This window comes from Enhydra lutris, unplaced genomic scaffold (assembly GCF_002288905.1).
Source record: "Enhydra lutris kenyoni isolate GAN:26980312 unplaced genomic scaffold, ASM228890v2 scaffoldscaffold119, whole genome shotgun sequence".
Classification (NCBI taxonomy): Eukaryota; Metazoa; Chordata; class Mammalia; order Carnivora; family Mustelidae; genus Enhydra; species Enhydra lutris.
In genome coordinates, this window is record NW_019154203.1 from 260,212 (window position 1) to 282,525 (window position 22,314).

General features: G+C 42.0%; 1 long non-coding RNA gene across 1 annotated transcript in view; it reads right to left on the reverse strand.

Annotated features, from left to right (window-relative positions):
• Positions 1-6,039: 6,039 nt before the first annotated feature.
• Positions 6,040-22,314, reverse strand: part of LOC111139802 — a 35,932-nt gene continuing 19,657 nt past the window's right edge. The window contains exon 4 of the long non-coding RNA XR_002640113.1: positions 6,040-6,082. This is a non-coding gene — a long non-coding RNA (uncharacterized LOC111139802). The remainder of the gene's footprint in view (positions 6,083-22,314) is intronic.

Genomic DNA, 22,314 nt, shown 5'->3' on the forward strand with positions numbered 1-22,314 from the left:
AATGGAACAAATAATCCTAAAATTTATATGGAACCAGAAAAGACCTCGAATAGCCAAAGGAATGTTGAAAAAGAAAGCCAAAGTCGGTGGCATCACAATTCCAGACTTCAATCTCTATTACAAAGCTGTCATCATCAAGACAGCATGGTACTGGCACAAAAACAGACACATAGATCAATGGAACAGAACAGAGAGCCCAGAAATAGACCCTCAACTCTATGGTCAACTAATCTTCGACAAAGCAGGAAAGAATGTCCAATGGAAAAAAGACAGCCTCGTCAATAAATGGTGTTGGGAAAATTGGACAGTCACATGCAGAAAAATGAAATTGGATCATTTCCTTACACCACACACGAAAATAGACTCAAAATGGATGAAGGACCTCAATGTGAGAAGGGAATCCATCAAAATCCTTGAGGAGAACACAGGCAGCAACCTCTTCGACCTCAGCCGCAGCAACATCTTCCTAGGAACATCGCCAAAGGCAAGGGAAACAGGGGCAAAAGTGAACTATTGGGATTTTATCAAGATCAAAAGCTTTTGCACAGCAAAGGAAAGAGTTAACAAAACCAAAAGACAACTGACAGAATGGGAGAAGATATTTGCAAACGACATATCAGATAAAGGGCTAGTGTCCAAAATCTATAAAGAACTTAGCAAACTCAACACCCAAAGAACAAATAATCCAATCAAGAAATGGGCAGAGGACAGGAACAGACATTTCTGTAAAGAAGACATCCAGATGGCCAACAGACACATGAAAAAGTGCTCCACATCACTTGGCATCAGGGAAATACAAATCAAAACCACAATGAGATATCACCTCACGCCAGCCAGAAAGGCTAAAATTAACAAGTCAGGAAATGACAGATGCTGGCAAGGATGCGGAGAAAGGGGAACCCTCCTACACTGTTGGTGGGAATGCAAGCTGGTGCAACCCCTGTGGAAAACAGCATGGAGGTTCCTCAAAATGTTGAAAATAGAACTACCCTATGACCCAGCAATTGCACTACTGGGTATTTACCCTAAAAATACAAACGTAGTGATCCGAAGGGGCACGTGCACCCGACTGTTTATAGCAGCAATGTCTACAATAGCCAAACTATGGAAAGAACCTAGATGTCCATCAACAGATGAATGGATAAAGAAGATGTGGTATATATACACAATGGAATACTATGCAGCCATCAAAAGAAAAATCTTGCCATTTGCGACGACGTGGATGGAACTAGAGGGTATCATTAGCGATTAGCGAAAGAAGTCAATCGGAGAAAGACAACTATCATATGAGGAGATGCAACATGGGGGGTTAAGGTGGTAGGAAAAGAGTAAATGAGACAAGATGGGATTGGGAGGGAGACAAACCATAAGTGACTCTTAATCTCACAAAACAAACTGAGGGTTGATGGGCGGAGGGGGGTGGGGGGGGTGGGGTTATGGACATTGGGGAGGGTATGTGCTATGGTGAGTGCTGTAAAGTGTGTAAACCTGGGGATTCACAGACCTGTACCCCTGGGGATAAAAATATATGTTTATAAAAAATAAAAGAAAAGAAAATGGTATATGAGTTGAATTTTATATATATCTGTGTGTGTGTTTGTGTGTGTGTATATATATATATGAGTAAAGATGGGTTCAGAAGTTAAGGGATTCTCAGAGAGTCACACAAGTTACCTTAGAGCAGGTAGTAGAACCTCCCTCAGTGCCTCAGCATATTTCATACTAACTGATATTGAATCCAAATACATTTTGCATTTGATAAAAGCAGAACTTACAGAAGAATCTGAGTATTATTAGCTGTATGTTGAAGTATCTATACTCAGAACAAGAAAATGTTTTCATATTTTATGATTTAAGAAGGCTTTGACCCAATTTGTTTCTCTGTCTACTAGTATATGAGTCAGGTCATCAAGATGTTCCAGTTTGAACTACTTGGGAAAGTATCTTCATATGTAAAGTCTGTTATTAATGTATCATTAAAGTTATATCTACATAGATAAATATACGATATTCAGGAAAAGAACCTCATACTTTGCACTGTCAATGGATAACATACCTGCTCTTGGCATTTTAATGGGCTCTAAAAAAGGCAGATTTCGCCCGTTGACATCAGGGTGATATCCAGTTACACGCCCAGCCTCTGCCTGAGGCAGCTTCTGGAGATCAGCCTTCGGGTCTGGTCCTTAAAATACAAAGGTACTCAATTGAAGTAGTAAATATGAAATATAAATGAAAGCCTATAGGCTAGTGTGATAAAAAAAAATAATGTGATGGAAAATGCATTTCACAGCCTTGTTTTCCACAAGTGTGTTATGCTTTATTTCAAGAGACATTCTAAAGATCAAGCCCACTGCACTTCATTTCCTTTCTATTACCATAGTGTTCTAGGAATACAGAGCATCAACTAGCTAAGAAATCAAGTCTATATCATGCATAAGATTTTATTTAAAAGTACAATGCGGTTTTCTGAAGGATGAGCTGCAGGCCTCTAACAAATCCCATCCTGGTGACATCCATTCCCTCCTAGAGCAACCTGCAAGGTATTTTGTCAAATTTCCCTAGTCAGATTTCAGGGCAAAGTCCCTCTGTATACCTTAGGATAGAGTCACATACAGAACAAAGTTCCAAAAGTAACAGCAAAACATTAGTGATTAACAGTCCAACTTGTGTCTTACAGTAAGAATAAAAGAAGGAGGGTGGAAAGACTCAATGGACTTTGTTGTCAGTCGCATTGTGGAAACATCTTAACAGCGAATCCCTAAAATAATCCATGCCTGAACAGTGTCAATAATTCACGACGAGTACTTGATGAAAATGCTCTATTTGGAAGACATTCATTTCTTCTTTCATGATCATTTTTTAGACACATTTGATTTTCCTAATCATAAAAGTATTTAAACACCTTTCAAAGACGCTTAATAATTATACTAATATAGTGACCCTAACGCCAGTTTCCTGAATTACACAGCTCTTACGAAACGTACCATATCAAATGATGAAAAAGACATTGGCTATCATTCATTGAGCTCTTTTCTGGAGTCTCTGTCCTGCTCCACTGAACTGGATTGATTCCTGTGCCAGTAGTAAGCTATGTTACCATACAGACACATTTGAGTAGTAAGCATTCTATAGAGAACCACACTCCCTTGTTTGTATAGCAACACAGATGGTAGGAAGAACACAAACCTCTTTTTAAACTCTTATGTTAAATAATCTCTACACTCAGTATGGGCCTTGAAATTCCACCCCGACATCAAGACTCACACGCTCTACTGACTGAGCCAGCCAGGTTCCCCAAGAACATAAACCTTGTAATGAAATATGCATTGTGTCTTCATGTGTCAAGCAGTCTTTGGGAAGCCACAATCCCTGAGCCTTAGTTTTCTCATTTCTAAAATGTGGCTCCCATCCCTATGCAAAACGGCCTTATTCCACATCTTGTAGGGTATGCTGACTTGGCACTCTGCCTGTGCTGCTGAAAACTGCTTGCACTTTCCATGAAATGAGTGAAAAGGCCCCACAAAAATGTGCTAAGAACAAATTAAACTAGGGAAATGATGTATATGTTGTAGTTAAACACTGTCCTCCAATTTAGAAAGGACTGCATTTTCAGGCACACCGATTAATTCCTGAGGAAAAGGGAGGAATTCATTATGGTGAAGGACTACATGAAGCTGCACACTGTACACTCTTCACATTTTCAACCCATTTCCAGGAAATGACCGAGATTCTCTTCTCATCTTTTTTCTCCTCCTGTCATGGTTTGTCATAATGCACAATGCACACATACACCCTCTGCCCCCACAGACATTCTTCTTCCCTTTTTCATCACCTTGAGCCGCAAGTGGTGCTTCCACTTCCTTCCCAGGTTCAGGTTTCATATCCCAGCTCTCAGGTGGTGCCTCCTTTTGTTTTGGTTTCTCATCCCTGGGTTTCTGTGTCTAGGGGTGGGCCGATAAAAAGTTGTGTGGTTAATACATGCTAACAGTGTAAATACACATCAGACATTTGAGTATCAAACAATGAATAAGTATAAAGACACTCCCACATGATTCTATGTGCTTACTCTTTTTTTTAAAAAAAATATTTTATTTATTTATTTGACAGACAGAGATCACATGTAGGCAGAGAGGCAGGCAGAGAGAGAGGAAGGGAAGCAGGCTCCCTGCTGAACAGAGAGCCCAACATGGGGCTCGATCCCAGGACCCTGGAATCATGACCCAAGCCAAAGGCAGAGGCTTTAACCCACTGAGCCATCCAGGTGCCCCCTATGTGCTTATTCTTAATAGCGACTCTTCCCACAGTGCAGCTGGTGCAAGAAGAGGTAGCCACCAGCACTTTGGAGTCTACTGTAAACTCTGCTGGGATGGATATGCACAATTGGTGCTTAATTAGCATGAAAAAGAAGAGATAGACTGTATTTCCACAGGCACCAGGAATATGGAATCCTCCTGGTTCACTGTTTCCCACCCTTTATCAGCAGAGTAGTTTTTATCAGTGTCTGTATGTCGGTTGGTAGCTCAACAAAATGTCCAGAGCAATAAACGTATGGTAATCTAAATAATCCAGTATGGAAATACTCACACCCACACGCTGAGTAGACCCTGGGTCAGCTTTTCTGTGTTTAGATTTGGATCTTGATCTGACTTGGCCACTCATAGTTCGCCTTGAAAATAGAATACTGGTATTTAGAAAATGTACTCTAAAGGAGAGGTATATCACTTCTAAGGCCACAGGTTTAATTGTTTCTTACTTTGAAAATACATTGAAAGCCAACCTAGTATCAGTACAGTGTACACTCTGTGTTCACACCAAATACATGGACTGCAAGATCATTTACTTCAGGCTGGCCGTGAAATCACCTTAGGCACAGGCTAAAACACGAGGCTTAGTCTCCCAGCTAGATTCCCCAGTACAAAAGGCATTTGAGAAAATAGTGCTGTACATTAAACTTTACTCACTATCAGTGTGGTCACATTGCCATTTATGATGCTTTTACTGCCTTAAATCAGGTTTTGTTGCAACACAGGGAAAGAAAAAATCCTTTGCATACTGCTTATGGCTGTGTCTGCACTACAACGGTTCAGTTGTCTGGTCATTAAACAGATTCACGGGCCAGCTCCTCCCTTAACACTGTGCACCATGCACTACAAATCTCGGGCCACTAGTTACAAGGCCCCAACATTCCCTTCTTCCTGGTCTTTTCTATACCGCCTGGTCTGGCCCCTGCCCAGGGTCCCATAGAGGATCCAGGCCTGTGTGCTCTGCCGGCAGTTGCAGGTGCTCCAGAACTCAGGCACCTCAACTAAACCCCCAGGACCTCCCCACCCAGTCCACACCCCATCTTCACCTTCCCTCCTCAGCCCACCAACGTATCTTGCCCTGTCCCCACCACCAGGATGAGGAGAGGACAAGCACAATGGCGGCCGCGAGGCTGGTGAGGAGAAGGGCTGTAGCTCCTCGGCACTTCCACCCAGGACGCCACAGCTCTACTGTCTCCACCTGCCTGAGGCCCACTGGCTCCTTCCCCATCCTCACTCACATTTAAGCTCCTGGAAAGACTGATGTGGGGACCTACCGGTTGAATTCAGGCAGCTAGAAAGCTCACAGGACAACGAACAGAACCGCCTCGATCGAACTCAGCTCTGTTCACAGAACGCGGGCAGCAATGTGCGCACAGGAGTGAGCATGCGCACTGTTCACTCACAGTAATGAGCCGGCTCAAAGTAATGAGCATGCGCACTGCTCGCTCACAGCAATGCGCATGCGCACAAATCCAGAGGCGTGCAGTGTGGGTGAGATTTTCCCGCCTATGCTTTTGAAGACACTTACTACCACGTAGTCTGCTGAGAAGAAGAGAGACTTGAGCAGTCTCTTTTTCAAACCACCCTATCTCTCCTGTGCATCCAGATACTTTGGGGACATACAGCCACAGCTTACCCTTAGTGAACAAGGTGTCTCAGTGAAAGTGCTTAGCCAGCTAGCAATATGAAGCATGTTAATCCAAGTTTGATATGGGCTTCCAGTCGTCATTTTTTCCTTTGCTTTGGGGTCTGTGTCATACTTGAAAAAATTTGTGCACCTGTGTATGATAAATTCATTAACACCGTTTTCTTTATGTTTTTGTTCACACAACAGCACAATAACATCTCTATCCCTGTCTACACAGTTCTATTTCTGAACCGTATTCATCTGGTCTGTGTATGTTTCAGAAATATCCAGGTATTGGTCCTAGGGTTTAGGCTCAGTCCATGGTCACATGGCATACAGCAGTAGTGTCTATGCTCCTCAAAATCTGTACTTCCCAGGTTACAGCCATGCACATCGAAGCAAAGCTGACTTTATCTCATAAAGGGAGACCACTACCCAGACGAGCCTTAATAGAGTCTTGGAGGTGGCAGGGCAAGAGAGATATTTATATTTCAGATTTTGAAGTCTGGTATACAGCAGATCTTTTAATTTGGAGGAAGGTGTGACTAAGGTTGGATGTGATTCATGATAGAATGGTTTAAGTTTGGATGATACGAAGGAAAAAGCGTTTTACAGGCATTTATTTTTCTGTTTCTTAGAGAGAGAGAGAGAGATACAGAACGACCACTCAAGCACGGGGAGAAGCAGAGGCAGAGGGAGAAGCTGATTCCCCACCGACTTGGGAGCCGGATCTGGGGCTGGATCCCAGGATCTGGAGATCATGACCTGAGCCAAAAGCAGACCCTTAACCATCTGAGCCACCCAGGTGCCCCACAAGGCAAGAATCTGAAGACCAAAAGTTTCAAGTTTCCTGAAAATGTCCTTTCACACTTTTGATTGATATGTTAATGGGTTTTTCAGGTAGTTCCTAGAACAAAGCAGAAAGCTATTTGCGGCTCTTCTGTTCTTAGGCAAGGCCTTGCTGGATTAGTGAATTTATGTTGGTATAGGGAGTAAAATGGGGTCTCTCATTTGAAGCAGGAGCCTGTGTCAAGCCATGACCCAAGTAGGTAATGATACTGCTGCTAGGAGGTATGGCCGGGACCAGCATCAGCCCACACCCCAGAATGGATAACAAGCTGAATCAGAAGAGGGCTGCAGGGGCAGACCTTTAAATCCCAACTAAATCCCTTAGAAAAGAGCAGAATTTTGCAGCAAACTGCCAGACTCTTCTGACATGAACCCTCTATGACTGACCACTTAGAAAAGGCGACTGGCTGCAATAGCTGTGCCTGACTGATCTCTGAACACAACTGAGATCCTTCACTGCTTGAGTATGAAAAGCAGTAATGCCCAGAGCTAACCCCGACCAGAACGGACCGGACCAAGGCCTTCTTTCAAGGGCATGCCCACAGACTGACTTTCCCTTTGGTTCATTAACTTCCCACACACCTGTGTTATCTTGTCTGTCATGTGGTTTGTTTTATGTCCTGCTCGGTGTGCTGTTTGAGAGGGTGAGGTTAATCACATGGCGATTTACTTTGTTCCATGATAGAACCAAGCTAACATTGAAGAAAGACACAACCCTTGTGTGTGCTTTCACAGAGGGGTCATGACAGCTGATGAAACCAGGGGAATATGAACTCTTGTTGATGCAGACAGTAATTTGTGAGCCGGTTTCCATTTTGATTACTTTGATATAAGTTAGCAGTTTTGTGTGTGAGGTACATATGGAAGGGAGGACAAGAGGGGGGCCTTAGTCAGAACGTATCTTTTTCTAAAGAAATTAGGATATACTGTTGAACTTACGTGAGTCCTCTCTGTTCCATCCAGTTGGGCTTTTTTGAAGGGCATACCTTGAGTATAGCAAGGGAGGTCTCTCAGTCTCTCTGTCTCTGTCTCCCTAAAAAGCGGACTGAATAGGAAATGTGATTCTTCAAAAAAAAAATTTAAGACTGAGAGTAGTCATAGTCCTCAACGTTTTTATTTTACTTTTTATTCTTTTAAAATCATTGTCAGCAAGGAGACTATTGTTACTAAATCTTACTTGCTTTTTATCTTTTATCCCCCATTTTTTTGTGTGCACAGCACTCAGGACGTGCTCAAAGGCTAGGATATGGTGATTTCTGAATTTACACTCTCTGTAAATTATAAACATTCCAATTCCTGCCATCGGATGCCTGGACAGTTGTGGGTAATGAGGCCCTGATGATGCCTGAATTGTTCCAGTGCACTTCACAGGGCGGGCTTCAACCTGGTACAAAGCCAGTTGTGAAGATGCTGTGGTGACACACAGGAAGCGGCAGCAAGTGTCAAGGACACTGGAGAGACAGGAAGAATCGCCTGACTGCTGCCTCCAGGAGCTGTGTCTGGGCTGCTAAGCAAGGAGATAGTGCTGAGAGTGCCAGCAACTCCTCTAACCGTGGGAGGACTTCGGTTTTCTACAGGGCCAGAGCTTCTCTTCTTTCAGGCAGGAGAATCTAGGAAGAAATTCAAATCTCCACAGAACTAAGGGTGAGTGGGCATGGCGCACTTTCTGAAGATGCGGGGCAGCTGCGATTTTCCAGTGTACTCTGGACTGCTGGTAACTAAGCTCAGACTTAGTTTGGTGGTTGAGGTCAAAATGGGTATTTCTAACCATGTGAAATGCAACTCTCACACTGGCTTCATATGTTGGGCACAGTGTGGGAGATGGGGTCCTTTGCTATAGCACAGAGTGCGTGACCTTGGGCTATCTTCTCCTGTCTTCAGACATCAACACTTTTGGTTCCCAGGCTTTGGTCATAGAGTGGGACTTACAACCCCATGTAACCAGGCCTTTAGACAGGGACTGAAGTTCACCACCCACTTCCCTTGTTGTTGTCTAGATTGCAGAGAGCAAGTTGTGGGATTTCTCACCCTCATAATCACATAAGCCAACTCCTGTAATGAATATCCTCTTATATATACTTGCACATCTATATGTAATCCTGTCGGTGCCATTTCTCTGGAGAACGGTGACTAATGAAGGTTTCGGTGCTGAGTGTGTTTCTAGAGGAACTGAATGTTCAGGGTGGGTTTTCTGAATTGGTTCTTGGTTTTGTGGAATTGAGGGTCTAACCTCATTACATTAAGGAAGCTAATGGCTCATTTTCTAGTAGTAAAAACAGCACTGATAGTCCGTGAATTGTTGTTTATAGAGATACACAAAATATGTGCATTTGATACTCCTAAACAGCCACTTAGAAGAAGCAAGGAGTTACATGACTCTGCATATGACACTGAAGAGGTTTGGAGTAGTGTGTTCTGGGGTCCAGAGCTGAGGGACAAAAAGAATTCTTGAGACGTCTTTGGTGTAAAAAAAAAAAAAAGTGTTTTTATCAAAGCAAGGGCACAGGTCTAGTGGGAACCAAGAGCTGCTGCCCTGGGATTGGAAAGAGTAACTGATTATACACCTTGGGGTTGGGAAGTAAACAAAAGGGAAGCTTCAAAAGGATTTTCATATGCTAAAGATGATTCCCAGGAAACCTGAGGCCCTGCTATTGTCAAACCCAGGTTTTTTTCCTTAGCAAGGCATTAACATTAAGACAGCTGGGAGTATCCTGGATATACATCTCTCCCTGGAGAAGGGAAGAAAAAGAAATTCGTCACCTGGCTATGCTGTTTTTCTCCATTCAGGAAAATTTTAACAAGATTTACACAGTTCCTGACAAAAGTGTTGGGCAAACCAGGAGGAGAAGAAGGAAGATTTCTAAACTTGATAAAGAGAAACCATGAAAAATCCTACATCTTACATCATACTTAATAGAGAAAGACTACCTGCTCTTCTCTAACATCAAGATCCAAGCAAGAAACTAGTGTAGCCATGTGGAAAGGAACATAGAGGTTTACCAAAAAGTTAAAAATAGAACTACCCTACAATCTAGTAATTGCACTGATGGACATTTATCCCCAAATACAAAAACACAAATACAGAGGGATACTTGCAGCCTTATGTTTACAGCTGCACTACTTAGAACAGCCAGAGTATGGAAGCAAACCAAGGGCCCATTCATAGAAGAATAAAGGGGATGCTGCAGATATACACAATGGAATATTACTCGGCCATAAAAAGGAATGAAATCCTGCCACTTGTCACAAAATGGGGTAGATGTAAAGTGTATGATACCATGTGAAATAAGTCAGTCATAGAAAGACAAATACTATGCATTTCACTGATATATGGAATTTAAGAAAGAGAACAAACAGGTAACGGAGAAAGACAGAGAGAGAGAGAGAGAGAGAGAGAAACCAAAGAAACAGACTCTTAACGATGGAGAACAAACTCTTGGTTACCAGAGGGGAGGTGGGTGGGAGAATGCATGAAATAAGCAATGGGGATTAAGGAATGCACTGTGATGAGCCCTGGGTCATGTATGGAAATGCTGATGGCTATATTGTACACTTGAAACTAACGTAGCACTCTATGTTAACTACACTGGAATTTAAATTAAGCAAAGGGTAGCTTGTGTTCATGAATTGAAAGAGTTAATGCTGCTAAACTGTTTACACTCCAATACCCATCTATGGAATCAATGCAATCCCTATCAACATTTGAGTGGCATTTTTCACAGATAGACAAAGACAGTCCTGAGCTTAGTATGGAGCCACAATGACACCAACTGCCAAAGACACCCTCAGAAAGAAGAATAAAGATGGAGGCATCCCACTTCTTGATTCAAACTAGTATTGTAAAGCTCTAGTAACCCAACTACTATGGTACCGGCTAAAGGAATAGACACATATACCAAAGGAACAGAATGAAGAGCCCAGAAATGAACCTACATATGTATATACATCCAACCAATATTTGACAAAGGAGTCAAAAGTATTCATGGGGAACGATGGTGTCTTTAATAAATGGTACTGAGGAAAATGGATAACTATAGGCAGAGCGATGAAAGTGGAGCCCTATCTTATGCCACTTGCAAAAATTAACTTGAAATGGAGTGGGTTGTAAGCAAAAGACCTGAAATTGCAAAACTCCTAGAGGACAATGTAGAGAAAGAGAATGTTGACATTGGACACATTGACACTTCCCAAATGAGAATGTTCCAGCATTATCCTACATAAAATCAGTCACTCTTTGTGATCCAAATTTCAGTCCAGAGACTGAGTATGACACCTCAAGCGCCAGCAATCAAAGCACAAATTTAATAAGGGGGACTACATCGAGCTAAAAAGCTTCTGCACGGCCAAAGGAACAATGAACAAAAGGAAAAGTCAACCTACAGAACAGGAGAAAATATTGATTAGTATTCTGCCTGATACAGGGTTAATATCCAAAATATAGAAGGAACACGTACAACTCAGTAGCATAAAATAAACAGTTCTGTTTTTTGGAAGGGTCCAAGGAACTAAATAGACAGTTCTCCAAAGAAGACGTGCCAATGGCCAAGAGATCACGAAAAGGTACTTGACCTCACTAATCATCAGGAAAATGCAAACCAAAACTACAACCAGGTTCACTTCACACTTCTTAGGATGGCTATAATCAGACAAAAGTCAACAAGACTTGGTGAGGATGTGGAGTAAAGGAAACTCTTGTGCACCATTGGCAAGAATGTAAACTGATACAGCCACTGTGGAAAGCAGTAAGGAGAAAATCAGAAATAGAATAGAGTACCCGGCAACCAACCTCTGGGTACCTTGCCAAAGAAAATGAAATCAGGATATCAAAGAGGTATATGCACCCCCATATTCACTGCAGCATTACTCACAATAGCCAAGATATGAAAACAACCTAAGTGTCCAAACAGGGGAATGGATAAACATGATGGGGCATACATATCTAATGGAATATCGTTCAGCCATGAGAAGGAAGGAAATCCCGCCATTTGTGAAAACACATATGGATCTTGAGGGCATTATGCTAAGTGAAACAAGTCAGATGAGAAAGGTGACTACTGTATGATCTCACCTACATGTGGACTCCAGGAAAGCTGAAATTGTAGAAACAGAGTAGACTGGTGGTTACTCCAGTTATAAGATGAGTAAGTCCTGGGGATCTGATGTACACCATGGTGATTATAGTCAGTTTTATTGTATTATAGACTTGGAAGTTGCTAAGAGTGTACATCTTGGGGTTTTTTTTTTAAGACTTTATTTATTTGAGTCGGGTAGAGAGCTAGAGTCACAGAGGGAGAGAGAAACACACACACACACACACACACACACACAGAAGTCAAGAGCAGGAGTGAGGGGCAGAGGGAGAGGGAGAAGCAGACTCCCTGAAGAGCATGGAACTGGATGCCAGGTTAGATACCAGGACCCTGAGATCATGACCTGAGACAAAGGCACACAGTGAACTGACTGAGCCACCCAGGTGCCCCTAAGGGAGGAGACGTACCTGTTCTCACCACAAAAAGAAATTTTAATTATGTGATCAGCCAAGGAGTTAGATAATATGATGCTGGCCGTTGTTTCATGTATCTATCTGTCTGTCAGACTGTCTATCTGTCTGTTTTACATCTAGCGCTCTCTGTCCATACAGTCATATTTTGTACTCCTTAAAATTGCTCCATGTTGTATGTTACTTACATCGCAGAAAATCTGGGTGGGGGGAAAACCAAACAAGGATGCCCCCTTTCACCCCTGCTATCAACATTCTACTGGAAGTTGTAGCCAATTTGCTGAGGCAAGACAAAGAAGAAAATGGCTTACCAGTTGGTGAGGAGAAAAAAACAACTCCAACTCACAGATCATATGATTGTCTACAAAGAAATATTTTAGAGACTGTATAAAAAATACTCATAGCAGTAACAAGTGAGTTCATGAACATTGCAGGATATGAGTTCCACAAACAAAAAACCAAGCACCTTCACATTTCTATAAACTAGCAATGAAATACTGGAGGCAAACTTAAAAAAAAACCTCCCCATACCATTTATAATAGAGCCATCCCCATATCTAACAAAATACGTGCCTGGTCTGCATTCTGAAAAACCACATTTAATGCTGTGGGTGGAACTCAATTGCATTATGCTGAGAGAAGGAGTCTCAAAAGATTTCAGGCTCTATTATTCCATTCATATGATATTGTCGAAATAACAAAAGTCTCGTATTGGAGTACGAATAGGTGGTCATCAGGGGATAGGGGTGGGTTAAGAGACTGAATATACAGGAGCAGCATAAAGAACTCGGGAAGGTCTGAAGGGTGATATAAAACTTCTGCATACTGACTGTAGCACTGATTATATGAATGTGTACCTGTGTTGAAATTCATAGAACTGTATGCGAAAATGTGAGTTTTACTATTCTATCCTGCCTAACAGGCAACAACAGGAAGTTGCCTGTTAGGCAGGATAGAATCCTTGCTTTTGGGTAAGACTGCTTTAACACAGCTCCATGAATGCCTAAACACTAATTTGTTAGCTTTGGAACTATACATAAAGTGGCTTCTCTTGTGTGTCTTGTTTTGTATCTGGTTTCTTTCTCTCTCAGCATTATGTCTCTGTGGGGTTTAGTTCCTTCTTTTTCACAGCTGTGAAGCATTCCATGCTGGGAATCTGGCACAGTTTATTGATGTGTTGTCCTGTCGGTGTATGAATCAGTCCCAATTTTCATCTCCCACAAATGGAGTTTATATGGGAGCATTGTTGTATGTCCAAGAAAGCGCACCGCAACTAACATAAGATGGCAAAAACCTGAACTGCACACAATTTATCCGTCCAGTGGAAGAGTACAGAATAAGCTATGGCTGTAATAAATCATGGGACATCATCAAAATCATTTCAGAACATGCGAACCCACAGTTTCGATCAGTTACACTAGCGTTAACTGGGGGATGTTGTGAAGATGACACATGACTGTATTAAAGGCAGTTGGGTCCAGTTACCAAAGAAGCAGTGAGCTCCCTGAGCCCCCATCGGGGTTCCCTGTGGGCAGAGTTGAGAACAAACAGGAAGGAGCCTGTGACGCAGATAGTGGCCACCATAGAGCTGTACAGAGAGGCCCTCAACTGGCCCATGATTCTGAGTTCAGAGCTTCCCACCTGCCTGATTGTGCTGAGTGCTTCCAGGGAGGCAGTCCCTGGTTGTGCCTGAGGAGGCCCAAATCACACCTTCCCATCCAAATCTGACCAGCTCTGCCTCTTCTGGGGCCAAGTCAGCTTTCTCGTCACCCCAGCGTCCTTCCCCTCATGAGCATGCCCTGTGTGTGGGGAGTGTAATCATGCCCATTGGGCAGGTGAGGAGATCTGTGGCCCAGCAGCTGGTCAGGGGGCAGGTTGTGGGTGGGTCATTCTTCACCCCACAACCGTATATCCCCCCGGGCTGTCCAGAGCTTTTCTGCTGCCTCCTCCTCAGGACCTGCAGCCCCAGGGCATCTACTTGCCCCACCTAGGAGTTGTAGTGCCAGCACTCAGGCTTTGGGAGGAAACCGGGTGGAGGCAGAGTTGGCAGCCAGTCAGGATCTAAATGGGGACTCAGGGGCATTTTTCTAAACCCAGGCTCTGCTGGGGATGCTCCAGTGCCTTGAGGATCCTGGGCTGTGCATGTCAGGAGACGCCAAGCTGGTAGTCCAATCTCCCTTGGGGTCCAGGCTACAGAGCAAGATAGTCTTGTTGAGAAAGCTTTAGATGCTGTCAATATGAAAAGGATGACTAACAATATCAGAACTTCCTATTAACCACAGAATTGTGCTTCTGGCAGGAGAAAGAAGAACGGGAGGAAGTGGAAGACCATCAGCAGAAGACGCTGAACAGCAGTGACTAACACCAGGTCCTCCAGGAGGAAGAGTCAGTGATGGCCCTAGGCTGCCCCAGCTATCCACACACAGAGAGGGAGGGTCAAGAGCTCATGCACCCAGAGGCCTGTGACCCTCTCAGGTGTGATTGTTTCAGTGTATGTCTCTCCTCTGTCTTCTCTGAGGCCTTCCTGGTCTTGGGTATGACTTGACCCCTACCAATAAAGATTCTAAAGTGGACAGTCCATGGCCTGGTGACAGCAGGACCTTACCATGAACCCAACGTTTCACTGAGGCTTCCCTGAATAAAAAAAAAAAGGCCTCTTTGACTTAGCAGAAAGTTCATCATTAGAGTGGACTCACCCCGGTCCACGGACATCCAGAATGGGAAGTGGAGGGGTTATAGTATGTGAATGGGGGACAGATGTGTGAGGGCTGAGAGCCGAGAACAAAGTTTAGGGGCCTCCATGAGATCTGGAACCTGGCCCTAGTACTGAGAAAGAACAAGGAGAGGAAGATCAGGAAGACACCACCCTCAACAAGAGACAGTGAGAAAGAGATGAGACATGAAAGACAGGGAGAAAATTTAATCTAAAACCTTTGAATGCCAAAGAGATTCCACTGCCACAGCAGAGGAAATAGCCTATCAAGTAGTTAACCCAATACTTCCACTTCTCTTCTTGATAAGAGGGTTCAGATCTGACGAGGTTTTACTTAGCTCCCTGTGTCTCTGACAAGACTATGAGGGTAGATAATAATCCGTAGTAGTTGACATGTTTTTATCATTATTTATAGGGCAGAGTAGTAATCATTGTGATTTATTAGAACAACGTTCTGGGGACTATAACAAAAAGGATATTGACCCTTCAGGAAACTTATAGTTCCATCAGTGTATTATGTCCCTGGCTGAATGCCCAATCAGAGGACTGTACGGGGAGTCAGTGAGTCAATGTAAAACATTTTGCATAATGAGCAGGAAAGGTAGACATCGAATCCCTAACCTACTTTGCCCATAACTTAAGGATGCTCTATTTCATGTGGAGCAGGGATGAGAATGGTATTCATGTCATCCCAAAAGGGAACACCTGTACATAAGGCCTGGCATCTTAAGTATCTCAACCTAAGGGCAGAAACATTAATCTGCCTGTGTTCACTACTGTGGGGAGGAAGGGAGCACTGCAGGGAGCATATATCATCTGCCAGGCTCTAATAGGATGTCTGGTCTATGTCTGGTTTTAAGTTTGCTTTAGTCATCACTTTACATCTGTAAGATACAGATTGTATCTGTCTTCTGCATTTCAAGCATGGCTCGTATTTTCAGGTGTTCTGTGGAACCCTCATTATACTTCAAAAGACTTATTAACTTGAAATGATCACAGTCATCATTTTGGCGACATATAGTTTCAAACAAAATGTATTGCACTCAGACCAATGACTTGATACCACTTCCAATTCAATTTTGCTTTCCAAAAAATTCAGTGAGGAAATAGGCTACAGAAAAATAATCCCTCGATTATAGCAATAGATGCGGAAAAAGCATTTGATACAATCCAACATCCATTCATGATTAAAACTCAGAAAACAGAAATAAAAGAGGAACTGCCTCAGCTTGATAAAGAACATCTACAAGAAACCTTCAGCTAACACTGTACCTTGGCCTCTAAGGTCACGAAAAGGCAAGGACGTCCCCTCTTGCTATTCAGTTTCAACATCCTACTCGAATTCCTAGCTAACATGTGAGGAAATTGTATCTACTCTGAGTGAGAAGGAAGAAATAAACTGTCTCTGCTTGCAGAGATCATGATTTTCTCTGTAAATAAAAAAATAAAAAATAAAAAAAGAATTAAAAGAATTTAAAAAAGCAATTATACCAAGCTTGAGGATACAAGGTTACTGCATCAAAGTCCACTGCTTTCTTATACATTGGCAATAAAGAACTGGACTCCAAAATTAAAGACCCATTACCATTTATGTTAGCACCCCACAGAATGAAATCTCTGGTGTAAGTCTAAGAAAATATGTACAATTCTATATGAGGAAAATTACAACACTCTGATGAATGACTCAAAGAAGAATGAAATAAGTGGAGAGATAGTTCATGCTCATGGATAGGGAACTCAATATTGTCGACATATCAATTCTTCCCACTTTGTTCTATAGATTCAATGCATCCTCCTCAAACCCCAGCAGGTTATTTTGTGGCTACTGACAAGCTGATTATAAACCATATATGGAGAGGCAAAAGACACAAAACAGCCAACACAATACTGAAGGAGGAGAAAAGGCTGGTAGGCTGACACTATCCTACTTCAAGACTTAGTATAAACTTAAAGCAATCCAGGCAGTATGGTATCAGAGAAAGAACAGACCAAGAGATCAACGGAACAAACGAGAAAGCCCAGAGATAGACCTCCAAAAGTACAGCCAACAGATTTATGCAAGGGACCAAAAGTAATAGACTGGAGCAAAGGAGTCTTTTCAACAAATGATGCTGGGATATCTGGACAGACACATGGGAAAAAATGAATTTAGACACAGACCTTATGCCCTTCACAAAAAAATTAACTCTTTTGAGTTAATCATACAACTAAATGTAAAATGCAAATCTGTAAAGCTGCATGGGAGATGCATCTGCAGAGGCGTTCCAAAACGTAGCAGAACATCTGGACGATGATGCATACAGGGAATATTTCTTTGGATACCACATAAAGGCACGATCTGTGAAAGAAACAATAGATATGGCAGACTTCATTAAAATGAAAAACTTCTGCTCTTTGACAGACAGGGAGAAAAATATATGAAGAGGCATATCTGATTAAAGACTGTTATCTAAAATTTAGAATGAATTCTTAAACCCCAAACTATGAAAATGAACAACCTAATTTAAACCTAGGCAAGGACACAAACAGGGAACTCACCAAAGAAGAGACACAGAGGAGAAATAAGCATATGAAAAGACGCTCTACATCATACGTCATTATGAAATTGCAAATTAAACAACAATGAGGTATCACTGCACACTGAGAGCATCAAATGTTTGTAAACATATGCAGCAACTGGACCTCCCATTCATTGCTGGTAGAAAAGCAAGTGGCATAATCGCTTGGAATACAGAATAGAGGTTTCTCACAAAACTCAACATATGCTTACCATACCATCCAGTAATCAATCATCCATGGAGGACAATGGGGGAAGGGTCAACCTTCCAGCAGGCAGAACATTGAGCAGCGCACCTGGTGGTTTACTTTTCTCAAAAGATCCATGGACAGGGGCACTAGGGTGGCTCAGTTGGTTAAGCGTCTGACTCTTGATTTCAGCTCAGGTCATGATCTCAGGGTTGTGGGATCGAGCTCCTTGTTGGGCTCTGTGCTGCGTGTGGAGCCTGCTTCAGATTCTCTCTCCCTCTCCCTCTGCCCCTCTCCCCTTCTCTAAGGAAAAGAGAAATGGACAGCGTTCTGATTATATTCCACTTCATGGACTGTGCCCAATTGTTTGGCAGAGAGGTCAGGGAATTGGAAGGGATATGAATAAAAATAGGTGACAAAATCCTAGGGAAGAGGTATGTGCATAGACCTCCCTGAGTCAGTGAAAAATGTGAAGATATTTGTTTCTTATGGGAATGCTCACTAAAGGGTGACCTACCTTAGCAGAGAAGAATTTCCTTTTTCTTTTTTTCCATTCTCTTTCCTTTTAAATTCCAGTATTGTTACCCTACAGCATTATATTAGTTTCAGGTGGGATTCAATAATTCCAGACATCACCCAGTGCTCATCAGGACAAGTATACTCCTTAACCCCTACTGTCTATTTCACCCGCTCCCCCCTACCCCTCTGCCCTCTGGTAACCGTCAGTTTGATCTCTATTGTTAAGAGTCTGTTTGCTGGTTGTCTCTGTCTCACCAGAGATGAATTTTAATAATCAAAGCTATAAGATGAACTGCTGTATGGATATTAGTCAGCCTCTTTCCTCAGCCATCTTTGTCACTGCCCAATTGGCTCCTGAACCAATTGGCCATGAGTCATGGAAGGATGTTCTGTATTGCTTCAGCACATGGACTTCAGCTCACCAGAGCTGACGAGGCTACGTGCACTGCTGAGGGCCCAACCTGCTAGCAAGAGAAATGATCCCCATGTCTTTGATAAGCCACCATCAGCCAGCTAGGTGGTGGCAGGTTTATGACATTGGAACTCTTCCATCATGGAAAAGCAGCATTTTGTTGTTACTGTGGACATGAATTTGCCTTCCCTGCATGCCATGCTTCTGTCTAAACTAACAGCAGTGACTTAGAATGCCTGGTCTCATCGTTGTATTCCATGCAGCCGGATGCTGATGAAGTAACTAAATTCACTGCAAATGGTGTGAAGCCATGAACCCAGAGACGTGGAATTCACTGGTGCTATCATGCTCTCCACTATTCCAAATCTGCTGGCTGATGCAATGCTGGAAGGTCCTTTTGAAGAGTCTGTTCGTAGCACCAGGTAGATGGTGCAGGTAGATGAGGGGGTGGGGGGGGGAGGTTTTCCCAGAGCCTGTATATCTGAATCAGCATCCAACATACAGAGCTATTTTTCCCATGTGCAGGATTCATGGGACCCACCATCAAGTGATGGAAAATGGGAGTGGCACCACTCACTATTAGCCCCTAGTGATGCACTAGCACAATTTCTATTTTCTGCCTCTGTGGCTTTATGCCTTGCTTATCTAGAGGTCACAGTTTCAATGGGAAGAAAAAGGACAGTGATTCCGTTGAACCGTAAGTTAAGACTGATGCCCTACCACTTTGGTGCTAGTATTTTCACATAACGTGCCTTCCAGAGAAGCTTCCCAGATGATGGTTCAGTTTATGTGTTAACTTGGCTAGGACACAGTATTCAGATGTTTGGTCAAATACCAGAGTGGATATTGCTGGGAAGCTAATTTCTTGATAAGGTTAACATTTAAATCAGTAATCTATGAGTAATTCCCATCACCTTCTATAATGGGGCTGGGACTCATTCAATCAGATGAAGGCCTTAAAGGAAAACAGGGCTGATGTCTCCTAAGGAAGAAAGAATTCTACCTTCATACGGTCTTTGGATTGGACCTGTACTATCAGCTCATACAGTAAGTTATTCAGCCACTGTGTTGTTCCTCCAGATCTTGAGTCCCCGTATCATTTGCTTTTACCTTACTAGTATTCAGATGTTCTTTCCAAAGGTTTTATAAAATTCCAGTTAGCATACAAAGAGTGTAATATTAGTTTCAGGTGTAGGACTTAGTAATTCATCACTTACATACAGTGTCCAGTGCTCATCATACTTCCCTCATAAATCCCTATCCTCTATTTAACGCATTTCCCCTACCCACCTCCCCTGCACTAACATCTCAGTTTGCTCTGTATGCTTGAGTCGGTTTCTTGGTTTGCCTTTCTTCCTCCCGCCCCATGTTCACCTCTTTTCTTTCTTATATTATGCACATGAGTGAAATCATAGGGTCTTTTTCTTTCTCTGACGGACTTCTCGGGCTTAGCATATAGAAGTTTACCTCCATCCATGCTATCGCAAATAGCAAGATTTCATTCTTTCAGAGTGTTTTTTTGGGTGCCCCTTGTGTTAATTTCAAGATCTATAGTTTTGCTTTGTAGAGAAGAGCAAGAAGAAATGAGTCTCTGTCATTCTATCCAGACCAAAGGTCATTTCTTGTTTTGTACAGAGTTCCACTTCTTTCATAAGTTTTGGCACATCCCCAAAATAAAAGCTTCAGTCTAATTCTTATTTTCTCAATGTGCTGATTAATGAAAGTTGGATTCGTGCTTTCAGCACCAAGAACTTACCCATTTCTCCCAATTTAACACATACTGATACTTCATCAGTATGTAACCAACAGCTATTAAAACTCTACTACTCTCTGAATCATGCAAGAGACTGTATAATAGGAATTTTCTTGAGTTCCAGGTTTTTCCATGCTATATTCTGCATCACTTTGATTTTTCATGTTATTTTTGAATAGGCATAGTGTGTATCAAAATTGTTATTCTTTAACATACAGAAATCTTACTGTTCCACTAAGTATAAATATAAATAGAAATGTACCTGTTCATATATTAGATGGATGGTTTTCGGTTAAAGAAAATTGTTGCCTATACTTCTAGCAGTGGTACTTCTTAGGAACCCCTGCATATGATTCTCATTCTGCAAGGAGAATAATTTCATCAGAAAACTAAACTATCTTTAAATGATTCAAATGGACATCTTCAAATAGTGAAAAACCAACTTTTAAAACTTTGAATCCACTATACTGGGTAGTAGATGATTGCATACAAGGAAGGTCAGGACCAAGGCAGACAGCATGATTAGGACACTGAATATATCAACTTGAAGTTAGAGAGAAATAAAGATAAGGGTAGAGATCTAACATAGGTGTAAGTGAAGACATGCAATGAGAAAAAAAAAAAGAGTGCAGAAGCCGTGTTTGAACAAACAATAGCCCAGATTGTTTACAACTGATGAAAGGCATCCATACATATCACAAGCTCTGTAGACCCTCCAAAAATAATGACAAAGATAGTCACCACACAGCATCAAATTGAAAGAGTAATGATAACCAAATAAAAATTCATAAAAGTAAGCAGATAAAAAATACTTTACTTTTAAAGTTGGGCGATATGCTAGAATAATGAAATCTAGGAGAAAATGAAATGGTATCTTTCATAGTCCAAGAAAACAGGTGTCAATACTGGATTCTATAAAAAGTAGAAATATTCTTCATAAAGATGAACTAAAAGTGCTCTCTCTCTCACACACACACACAGATGAAATTCTTCACCAGCGGACGCAAACGAAGAGAAAAAATATTAAAGGTTCTTCAGGCAGAAAAAATAGAACCCCAAAGTGAAACAATATTATAGGAAATAAGGACGAGCGAAGAAAGGTCATTATGTGAGAAAATATAAAATAATATTGACTGAGCAGAGAGTCAATTATCATATGGTTTCACTTATTTGTGGAGCACAACAAATAACATGGAGGACAAGGGGAGATGGAGAGGAGAAGGGAGTTGAGGGAAATTGGAAGGGGAGGTGAACCATGAGAGACTATGGACTCTGAAAAACAATCTGAGGGTTTTGAAGGGGCGGGGGGTGGGAGGTTGGGGGAACCAGGTGGTGGGTATTAGAAAGGGCACGGATTGCATGGAGCACTGGGTACGGTGGAAAAACAATGAATACTGTTACGCTGAAAAGAAATAAAAAATTAAAAAAAAATACTTATTCTTATTGTCTAAAATGTTAGAGGCTCTACAGAGGTTGCATACTCCTTAAGAGAAGATTTTTTGTTGCAAATTTTAATGGATAATTTTGTAAAACTTCACAATTTTAATATTTCTTTAAAAGGACACTAGAGTCAAATCACAATAAAATATAAAAATAAAAAAAATAATAATAATATTGACTGCAGGAGCGCCTGGGTGGCTCAGTGGGTTAAAGCCTCTGCCTTTGGCTCAGGTCATGATCCCTGAGTCCTGGGATTGAGCCCCACGTTGGAATCTCTGCTCAGCGGGGAGCTTGCTTCCCCCCTTCTCTCTCTGCCTGCTTCTCTGCCTATTTGTGACCTCTGTCTGTCAAAGAAATAAATAAAATCTTTTTAAAAAAGAATATTGACACAGTATTCTTGAACATCGCCAAAGGCAAGGGAAGCAAGGGCAAAAATGAACTATTGGGATTTC